The sequence below is a fragment of the Bos indicus x Bos taurus genome, chromosome 10 (genome assembly GCF_003369695.1).
Source record: "Bos indicus x Bos taurus breed Angus x Brahman F1 hybrid chromosome 10, Bos_hybrid_MaternalHap_v2.0, whole genome shotgun sequence".
Classification (NCBI taxonomy): domain Eukaryota; kingdom Metazoa; phylum Chordata; class Mammalia; order Artiodactyla; family Bovidae; genus Bos; species Bos indicus x Bos taurus.
The window spans coordinates 91791061-91813156 of record NC_040085.1 but is presented as its reverse complement, the minus strand read 5'-3'; the positions used below and the strand labels follow the sequence as shown (position 1 = coordinate 91813156).

At 39.5% G+C, this 22096-nt stretch overlaps 1 pseudogene; it reads right to left on the bottom strand.

The window, feature by feature from the left end:
* Nucleotides 1–2027: 2027 nt before the first annotated feature.
* The window catches only part of LOC113899666, a 76380-nt pseudogene continuing 56311 nt past the window's right edge, over nucleotides 2028–22096 (bottom strand).

Sequence of the window (22096 nt, the reverse complement as noted above, 5' to 3'; positions counted from 1 at the left end):
CTAACACCGAGGATTTAAATCAATCTGAAAGAACAAGGCTCCCAACTGTAAGTTTTCCTCAACTTAAAACATATTGCTAAAGGCCACAAGAAATCCACTGTGTTTCCTATTTAGTTCTATGAGTGTCGCAGAACTTGAGTGCCTGCTGACTCCACTGGTGCGCGGTCCTCTAGGCCAGTGCCAAAATCGCGTGACGCCCCCGATGGCGCATGCAACAGACAGTCGCGTGCAATGAGAGATCCAGCCTGGTTCCCCAACCTTTCATCATCAGAAACCATTTCCCTTGTTTGACGCCACATCCGCAGCCTATTTGCATGAGAGAACTGACTCTCCGAATGTATGATGTGTTGAGCTGGAGCAAGACACAAATTCTGCTCCGATTTTCCTCAGACGGCCACTCCAACTACGATACGAAGGTCATTGCTGTTAGGTTGCGGTGATACTATTGTTATTATTATTATTATTATTATTTTTTACTTCCTAAGGCACGATGAAATATGACTCTTCAAGTTTGAACCCCTGAGTGCAGTGGCATTTTATCTAACTTCCTCTGAACTTGTGATCTTGCAGCTGTTGGGTAAACCCACTGTAGCCTGTAGCACAATAATCGCAGTGTATCCTGAAGGCTTGTGCTCAGTTTTCATTCTTCCTGTGTGAAACCTAACAAGGACCTTATCCACCAAGTGAATTCTAGTGTGCTACCCTGGGAAAAGTTCTCCCCAGCAGCCCCGTAGCTGGCAGGGGAAACACGCACTTGGAGATATCAATTGAGAGTCTGCATCCCGACTTTGCTAGTGACCCCATAAGCAACCCCAGCAAATCACTGAAATTACTTTCGTCCAGCTTTCCTTTTGTGAAATGAAAGCAAAGTTATTTATTATTTCTGTCACAGGTTGGGGACAAGGGAGGTGCATTCATTTTACCAAATGAGCTAGCAATACCAAGTTCACAGTGGTGGGGGAAGGCTTTATTATGGTATATTTATTGTGTTACATCAGGAAATAATCTCCTTCAGCAAGGTTGCAGATGGATAGGGAAATGGAATGTTGGAGAAATATAGCCTTTCTTTAAAGCAAGTGATTCCCTGGGCCTAAACTGCCAACAGCATCTAACTCTCTAGGGCCACTGGTGGCCGTCCATTAGAAAAATTCTGGAGATCAAAGTTGGATATACAGAAACCCAGAAAAGAGATTGAAAGCCTAACAAGTCAATAATTTTACAATGTGAAAATCCAAACCTCCCTTTGTAACCACTACTCCCCCCTTATGTTTCTCTTTTTAATACACAAAAATGTTTACAAATTGGTGCTACAGTCTAATAAGTAATCACAAGGTGAATACATCATCGAATAATAGCCAAGTCAAAAATAGAAATGATCCACACCCTTATTTTTTTTTAAATTTCTTTTGAGAAAACTTTATTAACATGAATAACAATAAATCACTCCAGACTTTCCACAGTCTTTATGAAGTTTTTGTTTTAAAGATGAAATTTATTTCAAAAGCTCTTATATAAATCAATCATGAATAAACTTTTATAATGAACGTCTCAAATCTTTTTACTATCTAGCTTTCTGGCTCAGCTGTTAAAGAATACGCCTGCGATGCGGGAGACCTGGGTTCGATCCCTGGGTTGGGAAGACCCCTGGAGAAGGGAAAGGCTACCCACCCTAGTATTTCTGGCCTGGAGAATCCCATGGGACTGTATAGTCCATGGGGTCACAAAGGGTCAGACATGACTGAGCGACTTTGACTTTCTTCTTGGGATAGCATTGTTATGATAGTAGTACATTTCCTTTTTTATTCAAATGAACTTTTCAAGATTAATGATTATTAGCAAATCTTGATGCAAGGTAAACATGATACTATAAAATTACCATTCCCTATCAACTGTCTAAAGTAAAAAAGTATTTGGTACTAAGTGTTCTTATGTTCAAATTCTAAAAGTAATTTTTAGTCCCAAGGGAACTTGGTACTCCAAGACTTAAAAAAAAAATTTAATGATATTTACATAATATATGTATATTTTTAGTCACTAAGTTCCTCCTCATCATGGAAGTACGTGCTTTTCTTTATCCTTGGGTGTCTTGAATCATCTGATGTTGAAGGACCTCCTGAACTGGGTTTCCATTTTTTTTTGTTCTTCTTCAATTTTGGCTTGCTGGAAAGCTATGGCCTGACTGAGGCTGTCAAGAGCAGGATCTTTCCCTTCATCTTCACTTTCTTCTACTTCTTCAATTTCTTCTTCTGGCTCACGGATTTTCTTTTTTTTCCTTTTCTCTTTCTTCTCTGGAGGCTCACGTTCTCCAAGCATATTTTTAGGACAGGCATAACTTAAGTGTCCACTTTCCCCACATTCTTAAACACTTAGATTTATCAAAGCAGTTTCGTCTTCGGATGAACTCAGCTTCTCTTCCATTGTCAATAGCAATGCTTGCTTTTATCACTCTACCAAATAACTGTTTATTGTTTATTGCCCTGGTACAGTTTTGTGCAGAGTCTTTATCCAAAAATAAAATAAATGCAACCCCTTTACTCCTCCTGGTATCTTTATCTTTCATTATAGTAACCTTTACAACTTTGCCATACTTGGAAAATATCCGATATAAGTCATTGTTGGTCAGGGAAAAGGGCAGATTGGATACACACACTGTGCTTTTACTTGGGGGCCAATCCACCACTTATTTCTTCAAGTGGGGCGGGCCCGGAGTGGAGGGCCAGAAGAGCGCTAGCCCTCAGCTCACTCGGGGCTCAACCCCAACCGTTCATCGCTCCTTGCAGCTGCCTCGCATCACGGGTCCCAGGAAGTGTCAGGCGCAGGAGACGAGAAGGTCGCTACCTTGCCTCTTCCCGGCTTTCCTTCCATCAACACCCTTAAAAGGCCCTTTTGTACCATCTCATAATCACTACTATACCTTTTGTTGTTGTTTTAAAGTCACTAAGTCATGTCTGCTGCTGCTGCTAAGTCGCTTCAGTCGTGTCCGACTCTGTGCAACCCCATAGATGGCAGCCCATCAGGCTCCCCCGTCCCTGGGATTCTTAAGGCAAGAACACTGGAGTGGGTTGCCATTTCCTTCTCCAATGCATGAAAGTGAAAAGTGAAAGTGAAGTTGCTCAGTCGTGTCCGACTCTTAGCAACCGTATGGATTGCAGCCTACCAGGCTCCTCCATCCATGGGATTTTCCAGGCAAGAGTACTGGAGTGGGTTGCCATTGCCTTCTCCGAAGTCATAGCTGACTCTTTGCATGCAACTCCATGGACTGCAGCAGACCAGGCTCGTCTGTCCTACATTATCTCCCTGAGTTTGTTCAGATTCACATCCATTTGGTTGATGATACTATCTAACCATCTCATCCTCTGCCACCCCTTTATCATTTTGCCCTCAATCTTTCCCCACATCAGAGTCTTTTCCAATGAGTCAGTTCTTCACATCTGGTGGTAAAAGTATTGGAGCTTCAGCTTCAGCATAAGTCCTTCCCGTGAATATTTGGGATTGATTTCCTTTAGGATTGACTGGTTTGATCTTCTTGCAGTCCAAGGGACTCTCAAGAATCTTCTCCAGCATCATAATTCAAAGCATCAGTTCTTCAGCACTCAGCCTTTTTTATGGTCCAACTCTTACATCCATAAATGACTGCTGGGAAAACCACAGCTTTAACTAGACAGACCTTTGTCAGCAAAGTGATAACTCTGCTTTTTAATATGCTGTCTAGGTTTGTCATAGCTTTCCTTCCAAAGAACAACTGTCTTTTAATTTCATGGCTGCAGTCACCATCCACAGTAATTTAGGAACCCAAAAAAATAAACCCACCACTGCTCCTACTTTTCCTCATCTATCTACCATGAAATGATGAGACCACATGCTATGATTTTGGTTTCTTGAATGTTGAGTTTTATGCCAGTATTTTCCACTCTCCTCTTTCACAATCTTCAAGAGGCTCTTTAGTTTCTCTTCACTGTCTGCCAATAGAATGGTATCATCTACATTTCTGAGGTTGTTGGTATTTCTCCCAGCAAACTTGATTACAGCTTGTGATTCATTCAATCTGGTATTTCACATGATGTACTCTGCATATTAGTTTAATAAGCAGGGTAACATTATGCAGCTTTGTAATACTTTCCCAATTTTGAGCCCGTCCATTGCTCCATGTACAGTTCTAACTGTTGCTTCTTAACCTGCATAAAGGCTTCTCAGGAGGCAGGTAAGGTGGTCTGTTATTCCCATCCCTTTAAGAATTTTCGAGTTTGTTGTGATCCACAAAGTCTTTAGCATAGTTAATGAAGCTGAAGTAGATGTTTTTCTGGAATTATCTTGCCTTTTACAGTCCAAGGAATGTTGGCAATTTGATCTCTGGTTCCTCTGCCTTTTCTAAATCCAGCTTGTACGTCTAGAATTTCTTGGATCACATACTGCTGAAGACTAGCATGAAGGATTTTGAGTAAAACCTTACTAGCATGTGAAATGAACACAATTTTATGGTAGTTTGAACACGCTTTGGCATTGCCCTTTTTGGGGATTGGAATGAAAACTGACCTTTTCCAGTCTGTGGCTGAATTTTTCAAATTCACTGACATACTGTGTGCAGCAATTTTACAGTATCATCTTTTAGAATCTGAAATAGCTCAGCTGGATTTCTGTCACCTCCACTAGCTTTGTTTTTAGTGGTGCTTCCTACGGCCTACTTGACTTCACACTCCAGGGTGTCTGGCTCTAGGTGAGTGATTACACCATTCATGGTTATCCGGATAATTTAAGACTTTTTTTTTTTATAGTTCTTTGCATTCTTGCCACTTCTTAATCTCTTCTACTTCTGTTAAGTCCATACTTTTTCTGTCCTTTATCAGGTACATCCTTGTATGAAATGTTCCCTTGATATTTCCAATTTTCTTGAAAAGATCTCTAGTCTTTCCCATTCTAATTTTTTCCTATATTCGTTAGCATTGTTCACAAAGAAGCCCTTTTTATCTCTCCTTGCTATTCTCTTTGACTCTGTATTCAGTTGGTGTATCTTTCCCTTTCTCCCTTGTCTTTCACTTCTCATCTTTTCTCATCTATTGGTAAAGACTCCTCAGTCAACCACTTGGCCTTCTTACATTTCTGTTCTTGGGGATGGTTTTGGTCACTGGAGTGATGCTGCCACAAGCCAAGGAACACCTCTGGCCATCAGAAACTGAAAAAGGGAAGGAATCCTCCTTGAAGACTTTGGAGGAAGGACAGGGAGGCCTGGCATGCTTCAGTCCATGGGGTTGCAAAGAGTCAGACACAACTGAGCAACTGAACTGAAATGAACTGAGACAATGGGTGTTCAGTGACTTCCTATGACTGTTTACCTAAGAGCATGGGTTGAAAATTGTAAACATTTAAAACTGTATATTTCAAGGATTTGAGAAAGAAATAGATATAGAAAAATCCCAAAGTGAAACAGATATACAAGTAGATATTCTATGCTTGAAATTTCGAATTTTGAACAATCTCAATAATTAGCAAAGAGATAATAAGATTTTTGTGTAAAATATGTTTTAAATGTTTAAGTAGGTTCAGAAACATATCTAAATCTTAAACTTACTTCTGGCAGAGAGCTTTTTTAGCCATGCTGTAGGTAGGCTGGTCTATTAATCATGGTTTGTTGAGATTAAAGTATGTAGTTAGGTTAACAGTTTAACAACTTGCAACTGGTTTGTTCCATCATGTAGATTCTTTAATGTTAGTGGTTTTCTCTATATTTTCAATTGTCAGTGCTTCTACTGAGCCAGATGGACCATACCAAATGTATGCACAATTCTGGTGTCCAGAATAAATACAGCAGTCAGAAAGAACCCTTGCAGGATGAAGCCAGAGTAAGTACTCTAACTCTATTGATATGCTGCATGTTATAAGTTGAAACTCTGTGCTGCTTGAAATAGTCTGCGGAATAAGGTAAAGTAAAAAAATAAGCAAATGCATTAAACATGCTTAGACTTTGCAGAAATTTGGGGGCCATGCAGCCATTTTTAAATTTTCAAAACATCCAAATCATTTTACTTTGCTTTTCAAATATATTCAGAAAAATTCCATAAAATAAGTAGGTAATTTTCACAGCTGAATGACATACTCAAATTTCAGCATTAAACATTCTTTTGGGGGGATGCAAGTTTGTTTTTTTTTTTTAAGCACTGATTTTTTTTTCTTTTTTCTTTTCATTTTTTTAAACCATTTGTTTTATTTAATGACCTTCTTTTCTTTCTGTTTTCTTTCTTCTTTTCTTTCTGTTTTCTTTCTTCTTTTATGTACTTTTCTATCAGTTAGATGGTCAGTCTTCCCCTGATTTAGTCTTTATAAAATATAGTAAGAACTTAGTAGTTAATTCAGCTGACCATAGCCAACAGCAACAAAAAAAAAGAAATGATACCCTTATGTAGATTCAAATAAATTATTTTCCTACAATGGAACTCACAGATAGAAATATATACACGAATCAATGGCAATTTTAATCACAAGTGCTGTTACTGACAAAGCCTCAAACTTGTCTTATTTGATTATGTTAGGATGTACAATTTTTTGTTATATTTACTTTCTAATAATTCTTTTTAATAGGAAAAATAATGATAGTTTTAAGTAGTAATAATGCTACTGTTGCTACTATTTAAGAAGTTGGAAATTAGAGACATTATATTTTTAAACATAAATTATAGAAATATACCAGAGTACTGATACTTTCACATTCCCATATCCTGAACAGTAAGTTACTCCTCAGCCCATAAAACTTGAATTGCCTTTTAATAAAATAATGACTGACTAAAAAGGACACATTTATAGATACACTGATTTGTCATTCCAAGAAACCCACAGGAAAAGAATATAGATTGCAAAAGCAAACTATGATATTTTTTGTCCAGAGGTTGCCCAATGGAGATGAAGCCCACCTACAATTTAACTGCTAATATGGAGAGAGGAGACAATGCTTTAACCAAAAGTTCTTGAGTGTCTGTGATCTAACAAAGGAGGCCATCACTCTGGTAAGAAAGATGCATCATGATGTCTTTATTTGATGCCATTAAGCAACAAATTCATACAACTGCCCAGTTCCCCACATTCTAACTTCACTTTTGGCCAGAAACATTCCAGCTTGCCTCCCTTATGAAGCTTGACTTTGGGAGGCAAACCATGATGAGCAGGCTGACAAAAGTATTCTAGGCACAGGAACAATTCTTTTTCTCCATAGAAATGTTTACAAATACTTATGAAATTTACATTCTGGATGCCTGTACAAAAATCACAACATGAAATGATTTTGGTAATCTAGACCATAAAGTACATGGAGGTTGTAAAGTTTTGCATATAGTAGTAATTCAATAAACATTTTTTATAAAAAAATTAAATTACTGACAATTTGAAGTCTTTGTAATCTTCCTTGTTGCATCAAGTGCAAAAGTGAGTTCTGGGAAAATTAAGTATTTTTTGTACAGGGAAAATAAGATGGAAGTAACATTTTTGAGTACCAATTATCTACTAGACCACTATGCTAGGTATTTTGCACAGGTTATCGCATATAAATCTTATCTCAACCAAATAATCGATATCTCTTTTTTTACATATTAAACATAAACTAACTAAAACTAACTGGGGATATAAGGAATCCACAAGGGTAGTAAGTTACAGATCTATTGTTCAAAGAGAAGGTAGACCAATCACAAAGTCCATGTTCTTTCTGCCATGTCTCACTTCTGGCTGTATTAAAACTGTAATCTGTAAAATGCAGTATGCACATGCTAAAGGATATGTCAAAATTTTCCAAAGATCATGTGGGTGTGCAGCAAATTTTGAGACTCTTCCTTTTAGATCCTTTAATTTTTGCATGTTCCCATTTTTATGTTCCCTAAATTTGATGTTGCACCTGTGTTTTCTTGCTGTCTTGCTGGTTGTCTTATTCTGATTCCTGTGTCACAATAGCTCTTGCTGCAACTTATAAAAGTATAATTCTTACTGACCACAAATCTTATTAATTAACATTGACTTTACAGTGTGCAAGTCTCTGCTCTCCAAATTAAATAAAGGTGTTGAGGAATTTGAACCCACAATACTCTTTGTGTCTTTCTTGTCATTTAAATATTTCTGTTATTGGTGAAGAATGTCTTTAGAAATTGAATATTTTTCACAAATTATAATGCCAATAATTTGCATATATCATATGTTGGGTGACAAAGTGAGATGTTTCCTAGGTATTCAAAAAGTAAGTGGTTTGTTTCCACAGAGAAAGGTTGTGAAAACCAACTAAACAGAGCCCTTGTCAAATATATTAAATACAGCGATAATATTGATATATTCCATTCATGAAACCAGATCACAAGATGGGTATTCCTAATATCCAAAAGGTTTAGAAAGTCATTGTAGAAATACCTATCTGGTCTTCTTTCTGCACTGTGGTCTTCTTACTGAGAATGGAGGGACTCTTCTCTGATTCACTCATTATATTTCACATCTACATTTGAAAATATGCTTAAATCATGTAATAAGATTAAAGCCTATTATCAAGAATATTGTGTTGACAAATGAGATTGAATTAAATACTAGTTGATATTTCTAAATATTTTTGAGAGTGCCCAGTTAAATAAATAAGATTCCTCTAAGAAAAAGGGAATGAGTAGGATTAACAATCATTAGTATAAGTTTTTTTTTTTTTTTTTTTTTTGTACACATTAAGGAAATTGAGTAAGTAAATAACTTCCTGGACAACTTTTTTGTGTGTGTGTGAATTGGTGCTCTCAACAAAAATAAAGAGAGTAAAATAAGAATTTTCTGCTGATTGATTTTTAAAAATACATTTTGATATCTAAAAGTGATAGCTTCCAAATAAATTTTATTGAATTCAGTTACATACTATTTAGGTAAACAAACATTTATTCCTTTCATTTATAAAAGATTAAATAAAACAATAAATAATAATCTGTGTTTTCTAATATGAGGCACAAATGATTCTTACCTAAAGGTAAAATAATTAAAGCAAAAGGAATCCAAACTTTTAAAAAGATTTACAACTTGTGGTGACAAGATATTTTAAAGTTATGTCTCTCACTCTTTACACACACACACATATATATATGCTGCTGCTAAGTTGATTCAGTCGTGTCCGACTCTGTGTGACCCCATAGACAGAAGCCCACCAGGCTCTTCCATCCCCGGGATTCTCCAGGCAAGAACACTGGAGTGGGTTGCTATTTCCTTCTCCAATGCATGAAAATGAAAAGTGAAGGGAAGTCGATCAGTTGTGTCCGACTCTTAGCGACCCCATGGACTGCAGCCTACCAGGCTCTGCCGTCCATGGGATTTTCCAGGCAAGAGTACTGGAGTGGGGTGCCTGTGCCTTCTCTGCCATTAACATTAGGCCTGTCCCTGTGACTGGTGTTGACCCATGTAATGAGCAGAAACTGACACGTGCGTAGGAATCTCATGGTTCTGCCATTTCTCTCTTCCCTCTGATACTAGAATTATGAACTACAAGGCATCTGGTCCCAAAACTTCATGGAAAATAGATGGGGAAGCAGTGGAAACAGTGGCAGATTTTATTTTGGGGGGGCTCCAAAATCACTGCAGATGGTGACTGCAGCCATGAAATTAAAAGATGCTTACTCCTTTCAAGAAAAGTTATGACTAACCTAGACAGCATATTAAAAAGCAGAGACGTTACTTTGCCAACAAAGGTCTGTCTAGTCAATGCTATTGTTTTTCCAGTAGTCATGTATGGATGTGAGAGTTATATTATAAAGAAAGCTGAGTGCTGAAGAATTGATGCTTTTGGACTGTGATGTTGGAGAAAACTCTTGAGAGTCCCTTAGACTACAAAGAGATCCAACCAGTCCATTCTAAAGGAGATCAGTCTTGAGTGTTCATTGGAAGGACTGATGCTGAAGCTGGAACCCCAATACTTTGGCCACCTGATGTGAAGAACTGACTCATTTGAAAAGACCCTGATGCTGGGAAAGATTGAAGGTGGGAGGAGAAGGGGACAACAGAGGATGAGATGGTTGGATGGCATCAGTGACTCAATGGACATAAGTTTGAGTAGACTCCAGGAGTTGGTGATGGACAGGGAGGCCTGGCATGCTGCAGTCCATGGGGTCGCAAAGAGTCAGATATGACTGAGTGACTGAACTGAACTGAAAGGCTTTGGATATGAAAAGCTAAATATTAATTATAGTTTTGATAGAAGAGGGTCAGCATCTGGATCTCTTGTGTTGTTAAAAAGTGAACTGTACATAGCTGTTGCATATACATGTAAATGCTATATATGTAATAATGGAGAAAAAATAATATTGTTATCAATAAAACACTTTTAAATGTAAAGTTAGGTTAGAAAAAATTATGAGTTAGTTGTAGAATGGAAAACTTAATTCAAAGAGAGCAAAAAAGAGATTTAAAAATATGCAATACTTGAAGAACCTATATGTATATATAATTTTAATGATAGATATCCAACTAAAATGATATCTATAGTCATTTAGTACATTTAAAAGATTAACACAACAATCTGAGGTTAAAATATTTATACAATACTGTAAAATTTATCTTTTTTGCAACTTTTTAATCTCAGAATGTAAGTTTTTAGATGTTTAAAATGTTTTAGGATATATACAGCTTCTAAAAGCTATGTAGGGGACACTTGAAAAACACAAAAAGCCTGAATTCTACCATTATTAGGCAAAAAACAGTGCTTCTAAGGGACTTGAAATTTGCATGAGCCAAAGGATTGAATCATCTGGGACTGCTGTTTACTCCTCAGATACTGGAAAATGACAAGAGGTCCAGAACATATTATTGATACTCAAAGCATGAAACAGCTGCATTTTGAAACAGTTACAATGTTTTGAATAAAATTGGAGTTCAAAGGAGGATTGAAATGAGACTAGCTATTTGGTTAAGAGTAAAGATGAAGTTTTTATTTCATTTGAGGTATCACCCCACAGTGGTCAGAATGGCCATCATCAAAAAATGGTATAAACGATAAATGCTGAAGAGGGTGTGGTATAAAGGGAACTGTTTTGCACTACTGGTGGGAATGTAAACTGGTACAGTCACCATGAAGAACATGTGGAAGTTCCTTAAAAACATAAAAATAGAACTACCATATAACCCAGCAAACCCACTACTGTGAATATACCCTGAGAAAACCATAATTCAACAAGGCACGTAGACACCAATGTTTCACTGCAGCTCTAGTTACAACAGCCAAGGCGTGTAAGCAACCTAAATGTGAATCAACAGATGAACAAATAAAGAATATCTGGTACATATCAGATCAGATCAGTCGCTCAGTCGTGTCCAACTCTTTGCAACCCCATGAACCGCAGCACAGCAGGCCTCCCTGTCCATCACCAACTCCCGGAGTTCACTGAGACTCACATCCATCGAGTCCGTGATGCCATCCAGCCATCTCATCCTCTGTCGTCCCCTTCTCCTCCTGCCCCCAATCCCTCCCAGCATCAGAGTCTTTTCCAATGAGCCAACTCTTCGCATGAGGTGGCCAAAGTACTGGAGTTTCAGCTTTAGCATCATTCCTTCCAAAGAAATCCAAGGGCTGATCTCCTTCAGAATGGACTGGTTGGATCTCCTTGCAGTCCAAGGGACTCTCAAGAGTCTTCTCCAACACACACAGTTCAAAAGCATCAATTCTTTGGAGCTCAGCCTTCTTCACAGTCCAACTCTCACATCCATACATAACCACAGAAAAAACCATAGCCTTGACTAGATGGACCTTTGTTGGCAAAGTGATGTCTCTGCTTTTGAATATGCTGTCTAGGTTGGTCATAACTTTCCTTCCAAGGAGTAAGCATGGAACATATATACAATGGAATATTACTCAGTCATAAAAAAGGCCCAATTTCATTTGGGTCATTTGTAGAGTTGAGGATGGACCTAGAGTATGCCATACAGAATAAAGAAAGAAAGAGAAAAGTAAATATTGTGTATTGATGCATATATGTGAAATCTAGAAAAATGGTATAGATGAAACTATTTACAGGGCAGGAAGAGAGACACAGACATAGAGACCAAACGTGGAATTAGGGCAAGGGGAAGATGGGATGAATTGGGAGATTAGGATTGACATATACATGACACTGTGTAAGATAGATGCCCAGTGGGAACCTGCTGAATAGCACAGAGAGCTCATCTTGGTGATGACCTCGATGGGTGGGAGAGAGGTTCAAGTGGGAGGGGATACATGTATGTATATAGCTGATTCACTTCACTGTACAGCAGAAACTGACACAATATTGTAAAGCAATTACATTGCTGTTCAGTCTCTAAGTTGTCTCTTACTCTTTGCAGCCCCATGAATGACAGCACACCAGGCTTCCTTGTCCTTCACTTTATCATGCAGTTTGCTTATAATCATGTCCATTGTATTGTCGATGCCATCCAGCCATCTCATCCTCTGCTGTCCCCTTCTCCTCTTGCCCTCAGTCTTTCCCAGCATCAGGGTCTCTTTCAATGAATCATCTCTTCTCATCAGGTAGCCAAATTATTGGACCTTCAGCTTCAGCAATTTTACTTCAATAAAAATATAATAGATATGGTTTTCCTCCATCTGGTTATATACTTCTGCTGCTGCTGCTGCTGCCGTTGCTGTTGCTAAGTCTATATACTAGCATGGACAAATAATAATAATGGTAGTAGTTAATGGATAGCATAAAATAGACCCTTCATAGTCACAGTCTCTCTATTGGAAATCTTACTGATTTATTTCTATACATGAAACTTTCTGTGTGTCTATTAACATTTTCAGGCTTCCCTGCAGGCTCAGAGGTAAAGAATCAATGAATTATTTGCAACAAGTGATAAAGAATCTGAATTCAATGCAACCGACATAGGTTCGATCCCTGGATCAGGAAGATCCCATGGAGAAGGAAATGGCAACCCACTCGAGTATGTCTTGCCTGGGAAATCCTGTGGACAGAGGAGGCTGAAGGGCTATCATCCATGGGATTGCATAACAATAGGACCCTACTTAGAGACTAAGCAACAGTAACGATTAACATTTTCAACATGCACATTTAATCCAATGTACTTTCTGTATTGAAATAGTTGTAAGGTATCTTAAAACTGACTTTTTTTTAACAAGTGTTCATAGTATGCTTTATTTGAAGAATATAGGAGTATTTTGATTTTTTATTGAATGATAAAACATGCAAATGCTACTTGACATATCTTCCCAATTAATGTTTTCTCTCACATTTACAACTCTAAAGATGGGTGAACACAGAGGAATTCTTGTAGTCACTGTGTTAGTATTTTAGAGGTTTGCTCTACTCCATTTCTTCTCTTATACTCTGAGAGATCTTCATTATGTTGCTTGACCCACAGGAAAACAGTAGTTCTCAAGGTCAGGTTAACTTTCTCCTAGTCAGATTTGCCTAGTGATGGCTTCTGAACTCAAAGTTTGGCCAGACGGAAGGGCTGTTTGTGAATAGGTCACGTTCCCACACCTGTGCCACTTTTCTGGGAACTGGCCAGTTATTTATATTTATCCTCACAATAGCTTTATTTTCCTCATCAAGATGAAGCATCTGTGGTTTAAAGAAACTTGGCCCAGGTCCCTGTGATGGACTGACTGTGACCTACCTTCCACCCCTACTCCACCCACCCTGACACACACACAATCTATATGTCAGATTTGTAGTTCCTCCTATGACTGTATTTAGAGCTAGGGCCTTTATGTGGATAATTACAGCTGAAATTGATCACAAGAGTTGGGCGTAACCCTATATCATTGGTGTCCTTTCAAGAAAGAGGAGAAAGAAAGAGAAACCCAGGCATGGATATGCTCAGAGAAAAGGCCATCTGAGGACACAGTCAGGAAAGCAGCTATCTGCAAGCCAGTGAGAGGCCTTCGGAGAAAACAACCCTATCCACACTGGACCTGGGATTTCCAGCCTCCAGAACCATGAGAAAATAAATTTATGTATTTTGAGCCACCTCAAAATATGGTGCCTTGTTATGGCCACCCAAGATGACTAGGACAATCACTCAAGTGGAGACACACCTTTGCTGACAAAGGTCCGTCTAGTCAAGGCCAGTAGTCATGTGTGGATGTGAGAGATGGACCATAAAGAAGGCTGAGCACTGAAGAATTGATGCTTTTGAACTGTGGTGTTAGAGAAGACTCTTGAGAGTCCCCTGGGCTGCAAGGAGATCCAACAAGTCCATCCTAAAGGAAATCAGTCCTGAATATTCATTGAAAGGACTGACGCTGAAGCTGAAGCTCCAATACCTTGGCCACCTTATGCGAGGAGCTGACTCATTGAAAAAGACCCTGATGCTGGGAAAGATTGAGGGCGGGAGGAGAAGGGGACGACAGAGGATGAAATGGCTGGATGGCGTCATCAACTCAATGGACATGGGTTTGAGCACACTCTGGGTGATAGTAAAGGACAGGGAAGCCTGGTATGCTGCAATTCATGGGGTTACTAAGAGTCAGACCCTACTTAGTGACTGAACAAGTAGTAAGAGGGAACCAAAATCCTAAGTCATTGCTAGCAATCCAAAACATGATCTTATTAATAGTAAATATTTAGCAATCACCTGGCTTCCCAGGTAGCTCAGTAGTAAAGAATCCTCCTGCCAATACAGGAGACGCAAGAGACAAGGGTTCAATCCCTGGGTCAGGAACGTCCCTTGGAAGAGGAATGGCAATCCACTCCAGTATTCTTGCCTGCAGAATCTGATGGAAACAGGGGCCTGTCAGACTACAGTTCATAGGGTCGCAAGAGTCAGACACGACTGAAGCGAGTTAGCACTAAGTACTTGAAATCATATGGGCACTTGCTGAAGTACACATTCTCTCCCCAAATTAACCAGCAAACCTGGTCTCTTATACATTCATCTGTATGGTTTTTAGTACTTTGGCTCAGGTTGTAGACCTATTAAGTGGCAAAGCAAGGATTTGAACCTGAGCAGACAGATTTTTTTTTTTTTTTAGCTACTTCATTACAACTGCTTCAAATATTAGCATACTTATATTCCTCCTTTTCACTTAAATAATTTTGATATGCTTAGAGTTAACCTTCTGGGCTAAATTCTTTTCTTTTTCTTTCTTCTTTTATTGAAATAATTCCCAGAACATTTAAATACAACAGGATTCAGATGAAAGGTGTTGAAATCAAACAGAAAAAATCATCTCACCCCTAATATTTTTTTTTTATGATTTTCATATTACTCCTCAAGCCCTGAAGATTCTTCTGAAAACTAACTAGGCATCATTGGAGGTTTTCACACTCATAATATTGCAAAATTATTGGAAATCTAAACCACATATGTGTAAAATGCTAGCATTCCTGTTAAATGACTAAGATTAAGTTAAATCCAGCCTCATTCAGGGAAACGTGTAATAATCAAATGTGAATGATGGACATGGCAATTAAAGACCTCTGCTGTGTCCAATTTTAAACACCTGAAAGAAAATTGTTCTCTAGTTTAGCTTGAATGCTGACAAGGGATGGCAGAAGCCTGTTCCCATTAGGGAGTTCAACTACTGGGGGAAAAAAGGCTAAATGTAGAATTTTTCAGTATCAAAGATGACCAGAGAGGCATCTTACAGATTCTCATAGAGGATAATCAACCATCTTTCTTTCTTGGCTGTTCCTAACTATAAACTATACTTCTCTATTCATTTAAGAAACAAAAGAATGACTGTAATTTGCAACACAAAATCAAATATAATTTAATGTCAGTGAACTAACTAATTACAGTATTTACTATGTCAAGTTGCACTTTGCCACCATGGTCTGGCTAGCTTAATTGAGTCTCTGTAAGCAAGATGGGCTTGTTTTGATTTGGTTGATTTGGTACTGGGCATTACATCATCTCTTCCTAAAATCCTTCTCCATAATATCCTTCTTGCAATGGATATGACTAATTGTGCCCATGCTGCCCACGCCCTACTGAAGGACAACAACTGGGTGGTGCTCGCTAGCACGCAAGCCCAGATCAGCCTGACTGGTGACAGAGGAAGATTGAGACCCCTCGGGCTAGGTGTTGAGGTGAAAGCAAGATTAGCGAAAAGAAGCTAGAGTCAGGCTTCAACAATCTGGAAACTTTCTGGAGTTTTGTTAATTTATTTGCTCACTTGTTCCTTATCTGTTTATGCATCTATGTTTTAGAGTTCAGTTCAGTTCAGTCATGTCCGACTATTTGTGACCCCATGGACTGCAGCACACCAGGTCTCCCTGTCCATCACCAACTCCTTCAGCTTACTCAAACTCATGTCCATTGAGTCAGTGATGCCATCCAACCATCTCATCCACTCATTCCCATCTACTCCTGCCTTCAGTCTTTCAGAGCATCAGGGTCTTTTCCAATGAGTCAGCTCTTCGCATCAGGTGGCCAAAGTATTGGAGTTTCAGCTTCATCATCAGTCCTTCCAATAAACACTCAGGACTGATCTCCTTTAGGATGGACTGGTTGGATTGCCTTGCAGTCCAAGGGACTCTCAAGAGTCTTCTCCAACACCACAGTTCAAAAGCATCAATTCTTCAGCACTCAGCCATCTTTATAGTCCAACTCTCACATCCATACATGACCACTGGAAAAAACATAGCTTTGACTAGATGGATCTTTGTTGGCAAAGTAATATATCTGCTTTTTAGTATGCTATCTAGGTTGGTCATAACTTTTCTTCCAAGGAGTAAGTGATCAAATTGCCAACATCTGTTGGATCATCAAGAAAGCAAGAACAGTTCCAGAAAAACATCTATTTCTGCTTTATTGACTATGTCAAAGCCTTTGACTATGTGGATCACAACAAACTGTGGAAAATTCTTGAAGATATGGGAATACCAGACCACCTGATCTGCCTCTTGAAAAATCTGTAGCCAGGTCAGGAAGCAAGAGTTAGAACTGGACGTGTAACAACAGACTGGTTCCAAATCAGAAAAGGAGTTCGTCAAGGCTGTATACTGTTACCCTCCTTATTTAACTTATTCAGAGTACATCATGAGAAATGCTGGGCTAGATGAAGCATAAGTTGGAATCAAGATTGCTGGGAGAAATATCAATAACCTTAGACACTCAGAGGACACCACTCTTATGGCAGAAAGTGAAGAAGAACTAAAGAGCCTCTTGATGAAAGTGAAAGAAGAGAGTGAAAAAGTTGGCTTAAAGCTCAACATTCAGAAAACTAGGATCATGGCAACCGGTCCCATCACTTCATGGCAAACAGGTGGGGAAACAGTGGAAACAGTGGCAGACTTTATTTTTTGCGACTCCTAAATCACTGCAGATGATGACCGCAGCCATGAAATTAAAAGCCGCTTATTCCTTGAGAAAAGTTTTAGAGTTAATTGCCACTAATAACTTCCCCTGGCTAGTACAATTTGTTTTTTCGTTCTTGTTTATTTTCTGTTCTATTCCATTTTATAACTTCCTTGATTAGGCTTGCTTTCATGTCCATTTACATAAAATATTGGGTTGGTCAGAAAGTTTGTTCCAGTTTTTCTGTAGCATCTTACATCCAAACAAACTTTTTAGCCAACCCAATGGACGTAATACTAAATTCTAAATGTGGCCTTTGAGGATTATTTCATTAGTTTAAAAGATAGGATAAGTATGTTCAAAGTTTATATGACTGGTTATTCCGCTTCTGTCCCAAAAGGAGAGTCACATGCTTGGGGACCAAACGCATCACGTGATGTCCAGGATAAACTCACTTTGGGTCATTAGAGGTAGTCAGGCTGGCAAAAGCCCAAGCTTTCCCTGGGTGATGCACTTAAACAAGTAAGCACTCTTGGCCTCAGAGTCCTTCCTCTGCTTGTGAAGTCATCTTTAGGAAGAGCTTGCTCTGGTGATAACATGAAATCAATTTCTCTGCAACCTGAAATTGAGTAAGTAAGACACTGAGGTAAGGAGCAGCAGCACATCGCGCTTAGAGCAGAGATTGTAAACTGCAAACTATTTCCAGCGTGTAACACATGAACAGAAGGTTGTAGAAAACAAAACACGCACTCAGCACAGCCAGTCACCGACAGCAACGATAACAAAGAATCTGCCTGCGCGTGACCTGCAAAGCCTAAAATATTTACTCTCTGACCACTCACAATAAAGTTTGCCAACTCTTGGCCTAAGGGCACTTGTAATGATCAGCACTGCACGTCCAAGCAGAAAGCAACCACATCTAGGCAATCTAAGGGAATTATGACAAAGGCCAGGTAATGTACACGCACTCTGGGAGTGACTCTGTAAACCAGGACCGACACCTCTAGGTTAGAGGAGCTTTTAATCATGTGGTAGAATTTGCCCATGAAGACCTGCCTGCTGTGTACTTTGTGAGGCACAGATACCACCACCTGTTCCCTCCATTCTATCATCAGCTGACGCTGTCCCTGGAACTGCAATTGGAAACAGAAAATGCTGAATAGGACCAGGGGGAATTTCTCTACAATCCTCATCAAAATGGATTGCAGAATGGATTCCCCTGTTCTTTCTCGTGACTGGTTTCGGGCGGATTTGCATGATGTGTGGAGCCTCGGTCATGTTTCTGTGTCTCCACCGTAAAGGATGCCAGGAGAGTGCTAAGTGCTGTATGTGTAAGCTGTTGCTGTTGTTGTGTTCCTGTTATCCCTGGTATCAGGTACAAGCAAGTGATTTGGTGCCTTAGGGAGACCATAGCCAATCCAACAGTTTAGTAGAGCAGGGGCCATAAATAGTTAGCAAACTGATAGAGAAAGGAGAGGGGATTCAATGTACAGAAAGACACACAGGTGCCATGAGAAATTATCCTCCTAGGGAGGGCTGCCTGATGATATTTTAGTTTCCTTTCTGTTGTCACATAACCTACCTATATTAGGATTTCTGTTCTTGGATTTCCATGAGCTGCTCATCAATTTTCTAGTTAGAAACATTTTTATATAAACTCATGTGAAGAGGATATATTTATAACCTTGTGAGTTCTAACTGGAAAGTCTCTGTTTATCCCCACCCACTCCTCATATTGGAGCTTCCCTGGTGGCTCGGACAGTAAAGAATCTGTCTGCCAGTTCAGGAGACCTGGGTTGGATCCCTGGGTCAGGAAGATCCCCTGGAGAAGGATATGACAAACCACTCCAGTGCTCTTGCCTGGAGAATTCCATGGAGAGAGGAACCTGGTGGGCTCGTCCATGAGGTCACAAAGAGTTGGACATGACAGAGCAACTAACATTTTCACTTCACTGTCACTTCTTTTATTATTTAGGAATTTTATGGTTAAAAGTAAGAGGAACACACCTTAAACTAAGATTTTTGGAGTCTCATGGTACCCAAAGATAGGAATGATATAATCCTTAAGAAAAAATCTTTTAGGATTTTGTGTACCTGTTACTAGCCTTGGTTTTCCCCATCAGTTCACTTCAGTTCAGCTCAGGCATTCTGTCATGTCTGACTCTTTGCAATGCCATGGACTGAAGCACGTCAGGCCTCCCTGTCCATCACCAACTCCCAGAATTTACCCAAACTCATGTCCATTCAGTTGGTGCTACCATCCAATCATCTCATTCTATGTCACCCTCTTTTTCTTTCACCTTCAAACTTTCCCAGCATTAGGGTCTTTTCCAATGAGTCAGCTCTTGGCATCAGGTGGCCAAAAGATTGGAGTTTCAGCTTCAGCATCAGTCTTTCCAAAGAACATCTGGGCTGATTTCCTTTAGGATGGACTGGTTGGATCTCCTTGCAGTCCAAGGGACTCTCAAGAGTCTTCTCCAACACCACAGTTCAAAAGCATCAATTCTTCAGCACTCAGCCATCTTTATAGTCCAACTCTCACATCCATACATGACTACTGGAAAAACCATAGCCTTGACTAGACAGACCTTTGTTGGCAAAGTAATGTCTCTGCTTTTGAATATGCTGTCTAGGTTGATCATAACTTTCCTTCCAATTAGTGAAAGTGAAGGTGAAGTCCCTTGGTCATATCCGACTCTTTGCAACCCCATGGAGTGTAGCCTACCAGGCTCCTCCGTCCATAGGATCTTCCAGGCAATAGTACTCGAGTGGGTTGACATTTCCTTCTCCAGGGGAACTTCCCAACCCATGGTCTGCAGTGATTTTCGAGTCAAAAAAAATTAAAAAAAATAAAGTCAGCCACTGTTCCCCCTCTATTTCCCGTGAAATGATGGGACCAGTTGCCATGATCCTAGTTTTCTGAATGGTGACCTTTAAGCCAACATTTTCACTCTCCTCTTTCACTTTCATCAAGAGGCTGTTTAGTTCCTTTTCACTTTCTGCCATAAGGGTGGTATCATCTGCATATTCTCCCAGCAATCTTGATTCCAGATTGTGCTTCATCCAGACCAGCATTTCTCATGATGTACTCTGCATAGAAGTTAAATAAGCAGGGTGACAATATACAGCCTTGATGGACTCCCTTTTCCTATTCGGGACCAGTCTGTTGTTCCATGTCCAGTTCTATCTTTTGCTTCCTGACCTGTATACAGGTTTCTCAAGAGGCAGGTCAGGTGGTCTGATATTCCCATCTCTTTCAGAATTTTCCACAGTTTACTGTGATCCACACAGTCAAAGGCTTTGGCATAGTCAATAAAGCAGAAGTAGATGCTTTTTCTAGAACTCTCTTGCATTTTCAGTGACCCAACAGATGTTGGCAATTTGATCTCTGGTTCCTCTGCCTTTTCTATAACCAGCTTGAACAGCTGGAAGTTCACACTTCATGTACTGTTGAAGCCATGCTGGGAGAATTTTGAGCATTACTTTGCTAGCGTGTGAGATGAGTGCACTTGTGCGGTAGTTTGAACATTCTTTCCCATTTCCTTTCTTTGTGATTGGAATGAAAACTGACCTTTTTCGAGTCCTATGGCCACTGCTGCATTTTCCAAATTTGCTGGCATATTGAGTGAAGCACTTTCACAGCATCATATTTTAGGATTTGAAATAGCTCAGCTGGAATTCCATCACCTCCACTAGCTTTGTTCATAGTTATGCTTTCTAAGGCCCGCTAGACTTCACTTTCCAGTATGTCTGGCTCTAGGTGAGTGATCACACCATCGTGATTATCTTGGTCATGAAGATCTTTTTTGTACAGTACTTCTGTGTATTCTTGCCACCTCTTCTTAATATCTTCTGCTTCTGTTAGGTCCATACCATTTCTGTCCTTTATCGAGCCCATCTTTGCATGAAATGCTCCCATGGTATCTCTAATTTTCTTGAAGAGATCTCTAGTCTTTCCCATTCTTTTGTTTTCCTCCATTTCTTTGGACTGGTCATTGAGGAAGGCTTTCTTATCTCTCCTTGCTATTCTTTGGAACTCTGCATTCAAATGGGTGTATCTTTCCTCTTCTCCTTTGCTTTTTGCTTCTCTTCTTTTCTCAGCTATTTGTAAGGCCTCCTCAGACAGCCAGTTTGCTTTTTTGCATTTCTTTTTCTTGGGGATGGTTTGATCTCTGTCTCCTGTACAATGTCACAAACCTCCATCCATAACTCATCAGGCACTCTGTCTATCAGATCTAGTCCCTTTAATTTATTTCTCACTTCCACTATATAATCATAAGGAATTTGATTTAGGTCATACATCAATGGTCTAGTGTTTTTCTTTCTTCAATTTAAGTCTGAATTTGACAATAAGGAGTTCATGGTCTGAGCCACAGTCAGATCCCAGTCTTGTCTTTGCTGACTGTGTAGAGTTTCTCCATCTTTGGCTGCAAAGAACATAACAATCTGATTTCAGTACTGACCATCTGCTGATGTCCATGTGTAGAGTCTTCTCTTGTGTTGTTGAAAGAGGGTGTTTGCTATGATCAGTGCGTTCTTTTGGCAAAACTCTATGAGTCTTTGCCTTGCTTCATTCTGTACTCCAAAGCCAAATTGCCTGTTACTCTAGGTGTTTCTTGACTTCCTTCTTTTGCATTCCAGTCCCCTATAATGAGAAGGACATCTTTTTGGGGTGTTAGGTCTAAAAGGTCTTGTAGGTCTTCATAGAAGCATTCAACTTCAGCTTCTTCAGCATTACTGATTGGGGCATAGACTTGGATTACTGTGATATTGAATGGTTTGCCTTGGATACAAACAGAGACCGTTGTGTCATTTTTGAGATTGCATCCAAGTACTGCATTTTAGACCCTTTTGTTGACCGTGATGGCTACTC